The sequence below is a fragment of the Dermacentor andersoni genome, chromosome 3, assembly GCF_023375885.2.
Source record: "Dermacentor andersoni chromosome 3, qqDerAnde1_hic_scaffold, whole genome shotgun sequence".
Lineage (NCBI taxonomy): Eukaryota > Metazoa > Arthropoda > Arachnida > Ixodida > Ixodidae > Dermacentor > Dermacentor andersoni.
This window is the reverse complement of record NC_092816.1, coordinates 146555356-146561893: the sequence shown is the minus strand read 5'-3', so window position 1 is coordinate 146561893 and position 6538 is coordinate 146555356. Positions and strand designations below refer to the sequence as shown.

The 6538-nt window shown below is 48.3% G+C and overlaps 4 non-coding genes across 4 annotated transcripts; all 4 read right to left on the bottom strand.

Moving 5' to 3' along the window:
* Window positions 1–2870: 2870 nt before the first annotated feature.
* Window positions 2871–2942, bottom strand: TRNAE-CUC (transfer RNA glutamic acid (anticodon CUC)). The gene has a single exon. It is a non-coding gene; the product is annotated as a tRNA-Glu (tRNA).
* A 99-nt stretch (window positions 2943–3041) lies between these two features.
* TRNAE-CUC (transfer RNA glutamic acid (anticodon CUC)) lies at window positions 3042–3113 on the bottom strand. The gene has a single exon. It is a non-coding gene; the product is annotated as a tRNA-Glu (tRNA).
* A 128-nt stretch (window positions 3114–3241) lies between these two features.
* On the bottom strand, window positions 3242–3313 carry TRNAE-CUC (transfer RNA glutamic acid (anticodon CUC)). Its single transcript has one exon. It is a non-coding gene; the product is annotated as a tRNA-Glu (tRNA).
* A 95-nt stretch (window positions 3314–3408) lies between these two features.
* TRNAE-CUC (transfer RNA glutamic acid (anticodon CUC)) lies at window positions 3409–3480 on the bottom strand. Its single transcript has one exon. It is a non-coding gene; the product is annotated as a tRNA-Glu (tRNA).
* Window positions 3481–6538: the final 3058 nt, after the last annotated feature.

Genomic DNA, 6538 nt, shown 5'->3' with positions numbered 1-6538 from the left:
TTGTACCAAGCGGCACAAAGACCGTCTGGTCCTGGCGACTTGCCAGGATTCAGGTCTTCGATGGCCTTCATCACTTCATGTTCTGTTAATGGTCGTTCTAAGGTTTCTTTAACTTCACACGACAGCTGTGGCATTCGTTGCAAAAATAAATTATTGAAATCGTGCATGTTGACGGGCCTGAATGCAAAAAGTTTTTTGTAATGCTCAAAGAACGCATGTCCTATGTTATTGTTATCGGTTAATACCACCCCTTCATATTCAATGGGCTCAATCTGCTTACGTCTGGAATGTCTTTTTTCTAGTCCCAGTGCTCTTTCCGTTGGCGTTTCCCCGCATGTTAGTCGATCTGCTCTAGCACGCACGAGTGCGCCTCGATAGCGCTCTTCGTCGAACACTTCGAGCTTTTTCTTAACAGCGCGCATATCGTCTTGATAAGCGCCCGGTTGCTCGCATTCCAGCGTCGCCAATTTTTTCCAGCAATGTTTTTAAATCCTTTTCTCTGGCCTTTTCTTCGTAACGCAGTTCGCTACTTCTTTCAATTGCTTTCATTTTAATGGTTTGCTTCAACAACTCCCATTCCTCGCCAAACTTTATAGAACCGTCCGTTGCAAAAGAATTCAGAGCAGCCACTACCTTTTCATTAAAAGTTTCATCCCGTAGCAGCTCAGCATTCATTTTCCGCAGTTCCCTGACGAATTTGTTTCGTTCTTTCTTGCTGCCTACCCTGCATTTTACCAGGCAGTGGTCCGAAAATGATATGGCCGTAATTGCATAGCACTGGCATTTTTCTACTAAATCGTATGATAGATAGATCCGGTCTAATCGTGCGTGACTTGTGCCCTGAAAGTGACTGTACATGACGTCTCGGTCAGCCCGAGAACACTCAGCGACATCTTCTAATTCGAACTCATGTATAATTTGTGCGAGGATATCGCTGCTTTTCTCATAAACTACGCGTCGCGTAGACCTATCCTCAGCATTCAATACGCAGTTGAAATCCCCTACACAGGCTATCATTTTTTGCACATAGAAATGATGCTTTAAACTCAAAAAGAAATTTGCCCTCTCTTGCACAGTATTAGGCGCATAAATGCAAAACACGCGCCATTGGACATTACAATAGCTGAAGTCACAAAAGACAAGTCGACCAGAAGTACAGGAGAAGTAACCATCTATGACAAGACCAGGGAGCTTCCTCACGAACAGCACACACCCTGCCGAAGTCCCTAAGGCGTGGCTCACTACCGTATAGTAGCTATACGTGAACCTTTGCACCATGCTCCCGGTCTCCTCCTCGCCGTCTACCTTGGTTTCTTGCACGGCTAAAACGTCGAGGTCTTGGTCCACTAGTAGTCTGTAAACCTGACTCTGTTTCCTTTTGGCGGCCAGACCTCGAACGTTTAGCGTGGCGAGGCTAAGCGACGGGTTGGTAGCCATTACTGATTTAAACGGGAGGGGAGAAGGCCCGGTGCATGGTGCTCACCTTAACGTCTAGCTGTCCGCTAGACGCCTCCGTGGCCATCCGGTGGCCGTCGTCCGAGTTCGTCTTTGGTCGGCTTCGGGGTGAGCCTACGGTCAGCCTCCAGGTTCGGCTTAGGCTTGAGGGTGGAGCGTCTTCCTGGAAGCGTCTTAGCGGCCGGTGGCTCGGAGTCACCGCTGGCCTTTCCGTCGACTTTCTCCTCCTGCTGCAGAGACCTCTTGACCGGGGCCGAGACGCTCTCGAGGCGGGCGCGAGCAGGGGTCGCGTTGTCGTTTTCCGCTGCCTCCGTAGTATCAGTAGCCGGCTGGCGGCTCTCATGTTCTTTCTGGGACGCAATGACGCTGTCTAGTATTGCTTCTGGCTCGTTTGGACGAGGGACATTATTCGGTCCTCCTTTAGTCGGCGTCGTCATCCCGCTCGCTTCTGCCACCGCATTGCCGTTTCAAGCTCCCTTGGTCGCTTCCTCGGCCTCGGTCACGTCCATCATGTGGTCTGCTGTCAATGGCTCGCTCTCCGCCGACCCTGCGGCTACTGCGTATGAACGTACACAGTCCGCGTCGTTGGGTCCGAAAAGCCTGCACCGGGAGCAACGGGGAACCTTACATTCTCGACGAACGTGACCAGAGCCCCGGCAGCGCAGGCACTGCATGGGGCGACCTGGGACCAGCGCAAGCTCGCCGGCGACGCGGATCTGGTGGGGCAGGTCGTCGACTTTCAGTCCAGCCTTCAGCTGGAGCAGCACAGCTCGGGTCGTCGAGCCCTTGTCGGAAACGCCATCCACTCGCCAGCGCTCCCGGGTTACTTCCGTCACTTTGCCAAAGGAAGTCTTTACGTCTTCATCATCCACACCATGAAGAAGCCAGTGAAGACGAAGCTTCACCTGCTGTTCTTTAGGGTCGATGACCAGGCAGCGACGCCTCTTGACCTGAAGCTCCTTCAGTGCAGCCAGCTTTCGGGCCGCCTCGGCTGTCTTCATCGTCACCGCCCATACGTGGTTGATTTGGTACGCTCCAAGGGCGACGACGCAAGAGAGAATACCAAGAGCTTGAAGCGCGTCCCGAAAATCCTCTACGCGAAACAGGCGAACACGAGTGTCGCCGTGCAAAAAAACTGTGTTTAACACGATGCGTCCTGTAGGTAGCCGAGGCAAAATAATCTGGAAATCGTTACCTTCCGATGTCAAAAGCCTGTTGCCGCGGCTAACAGCCGCATATGCCGCTCCATTGGAGCCTATGATCCCGCGATCCGTTTAGCTCGAGAGCCGGAAGCAGAATGCATGCTAGCCACTAGACCATGCCGGAGGACAGGCAACGGCATAGAACCCTTCGGTTTACACGAAAGATATTGCGAAATAAAACAAAATAATACAGACGACGACCGCAAAAATCATTTCCGACACCGGGAATCGAACCCGGGCCTCCTGGGTGAGAGCCAGGTATCCTAGCCACTTGACCATGCCGGAGGACAAGCAACGGCAAAGAACCCTTCGACTTACTCGAAAGAAAGTGCGAAATAAAGCAAAATAATACAGATGACAACCGCAAAAAGCAAACAAAAACATTTCCGACACCGGGAATCGAACCCGGGCCTCCTGGGTGAGAGCCAGGTATCCTAGCCACTAGACCATGCCGGATTTTTTTTTTTTAAGCTAGACCATGCCGGAGGACGGCCAACGGCATAAAACCCTTCGACTTACTCGAAAGAAACTGCAAAATAAAACAAAATATTACAAACGACAACCGCAAAGAGCAAACAAAACATTTCCGACACCGGGAATCGAACCCGGGCCTCCTGGGTGAGAGCCAGGTATCCTAGCCACTAGACCATGCCGGAGGACAGGTAACGGCATAAAACCCTTCAACTTACTCGAAAGAAAGTGCGAAATAAAAATATTATAGACGACGATGGCGAAAAGCAAACTAAAATATTTCCGACACCGGGAATCGAACCCGGGCCTCCTCGGTGAGAGCCAGGTATCCTAGCCACTAGAACATGCCGGATTTTTTTTTTCTTTATTACCGACATGGCAACATACGAAACAAGACATTTTAACAATACACAACAGTCACGACAAAAATATCAGCCATTGGTTGGCGGTCACAGGGCTACAAACGCTTGAAATTCGCAAGCTCAGTCATCACACTGCGCCATGTTGGTTTTTCTTTTTGCAGATTATACATTTTCTTAATATAACAAATGCTTTCAATGAAGTATTTTTTTAACAGGCCGGTAGTTTATTTCGGCATGTCTCACGGCCATTCTAGTTTTCCATAAACTATGTAAGGACACCAGCATGTGTCTTCATTTAGAGTAGGCAAGAAACGAATCCCATATGGTGTAATCGGCAAGTCCTTCTTTAGCGTTCTCTGTAAAATGTCCCAATGGAACTCAGCATCCCAGCAGTCAAGAAAAATGTGTTCAACTGTTTCAGGTTTCCGGCACAGTAAACAGTTGACGCTGCAAGCACGGAAAGTCCTTTTTCCTCTAGCCATGGTTCCATAGGTAAAGTATTGGTGTGGAACTGGAAAAAGAAGGACTTTACCGACGGGCGTACTGGCATTCGTTTTACTCTTTTTAGCACGTCTTTTTCAGCGATACAATGGCACCGGCAACATTGTGTCTATCAGATCCTTATATAAGCGCTTTCGTGGTACCCTACTTAAGGATTCCATGGAAAACCGAACCTTTAACAGCTGAAAAGCCCAGACTATCTCTTTTAGGAAACCACGCTCTCTGCATTGACTGCACCGATCTGACGATACAATGAATTCAGGTATAGCTTCGCTCAGCCTTGTTTGAAGCATAGTTAGTAAAAATGGGCCATTTTGGTCCCGTAAGTAAACAAACCTCGACACAATCTGCCTAGTGAACAAATGTGCCAGACCTAATCCTCCACTTTTAACCGAACGAAAGAGTCTAGCGCGACTGGTTCGCTCCCAGCTTGAACCCCATACAAACACTGCGAGTACTCTGTGTATACGTTGTATGTTAGCCCTTGACATGCACAACGCTTGGAGCACGTAATAAATTTTGGCAACGACAAACAGGTTGCACACTGTCGCACGAGCAAACATTGAGAAATTGCGGCCTCCCCATTTAATTATACACTCACGAACCCTTTCACTTTCGGCATTCCGGTAATCAACGGCGCCGCGGTACCCCTAGGTACTTTGCCGGCGTGACTGTCCAGCGGATATTTGCAAACGTACTCGGATTGTCTTCCCAGTTGCCGATCCATACCTCTAGAGATTCATCAAAGTTGATAGCACTGCCTGTCATTCTGCAGTATGATAAAGCCTCTGCGACAGCGATTTCCATGCTTTCTTTATCCCGACAAAACAACGGGATGTCGCTCGCGTATGCCAGCACTTTCACTTCCGCGGACTGCACTTTGAAACTCGATATTCTATTCTCACTCTTGATACCGGAGGACGGGCAACGGCAATGAACCCTTCAACTTACTCGAAAGAAAGTGCGAAATAAAACAAGATATTATAGACGACGGCGGCGGCAAAAAGCAAATTAAAATATCTTCGGCACCGGGATTCGAACCCGGGCCTCCGGGCTGAGAGCCAAGTATCCTAGCCACTAGACCATGCCCAATTTCTTTTTTCTTTATTGCATGGAAATAATGGTAGTGTCAAATCAATGCAGTTACATTACATATGAACATACACGCACACAAAACAAATTCACACACAGTATGCAGTCCAATGACAGTTCAAAATTCTGGCAAACAAACACAAGCGTCCAGACGCGAAATCCATTCAGGTACGGGATCATATGTAGCAACCACACTACGGACTTGAGCAGTCTCTTCACGGAAGATAGACCTTGTCGAGCGAGGTGGCTCGGCATGTCTGTCGATCATTCGACTTCTCCATAATGAATGAAGTCCTAATAACATAAACAAATCGTATGGTGTATTACTGGCTGTCTTTTTGAATTTTTTTCATTACCGGCTTGGCAAAAGAAAGTACAATGTGAATATTACATGGTCATAAAAAAACTAGTCAATGCCGGACCAGTGTGTTGTGATAAGGACGATGTAGGCTAGTCAATTTGTCCAAAGCACTTAGCCAATCAGGAGGATCACTCTGTGCACAGAAAAATTCGCTTATATATAGCACACTTTCAATGAAGTATTCATGTGCTCGGGCCTGAAGTGGCGGCGAGCGAAGTGACATTTTGACGAGTTCAACTGGAAACCGGCGCGGAGAAACACGTCAAAAATCGCTGAAAGACGGTCTAGATGCGTGTCGAATGTAGGCGAATAAACGATGACGTCGTCCAGACAGCACAAACAGGTGGACCATTTGAACCCCTGAAGCAAAGAGTCCATCATTCGTTCGAAGGTGGCGGGCGCGTTACAGAGACCAAAAGGCATCACCTTGAACTGATAAAGGCTGTCAGGGGTAACAAATGCAGTCTTCTCTCGGTCCATGCCGTCAACGAATATCTGCCAGTAGCCGGACCGTAAGTCTATAGAAGAAAAATAGGTGGCACCGTACAGGCAGTCTAGAGGGTCATCAATACGTGGCAAAGGATACACGTCATTTTTTGTGATTTTGTTCAGGTGGCGATAATCTACACAAAAGCGCCACGTTCCATCCTTCTTTTTGACAAGTACCACGGGAGAAGCCCAGGGACTACAGGAAGGCTCGATAATGTCTTTTTCAAGCATCTTTTTTTTAATTCCTCTTGGATAACAGCTCTTACCGACGTAGAAACACGATATGGACGTCGGTGAATAGGGTTCGCATCGCCAGCATTTATGCGATGGGTCACAACGGACGTTTGACCTAAGGGTCGATTGTCAAAGCAAAAAATGTCGCGACAGCCTTCAAGAACGCGGCAAAGGGCTTCAGCTTGAGCAGGTGTAAGGTCAGAGGAAACCATCTTCTCAATGTCAACGTCAGTACCATGCGATGACGTCACGGTATGGGCTGAGCTGTGACGATCTTCCACTGTGAATGCAATGAAGTATTCATGTCCGGTAAATGTTCAAATTCAGCTTTTTCCCCCGCTCAATCGAAGACTGGAATTCATTACCTGGGT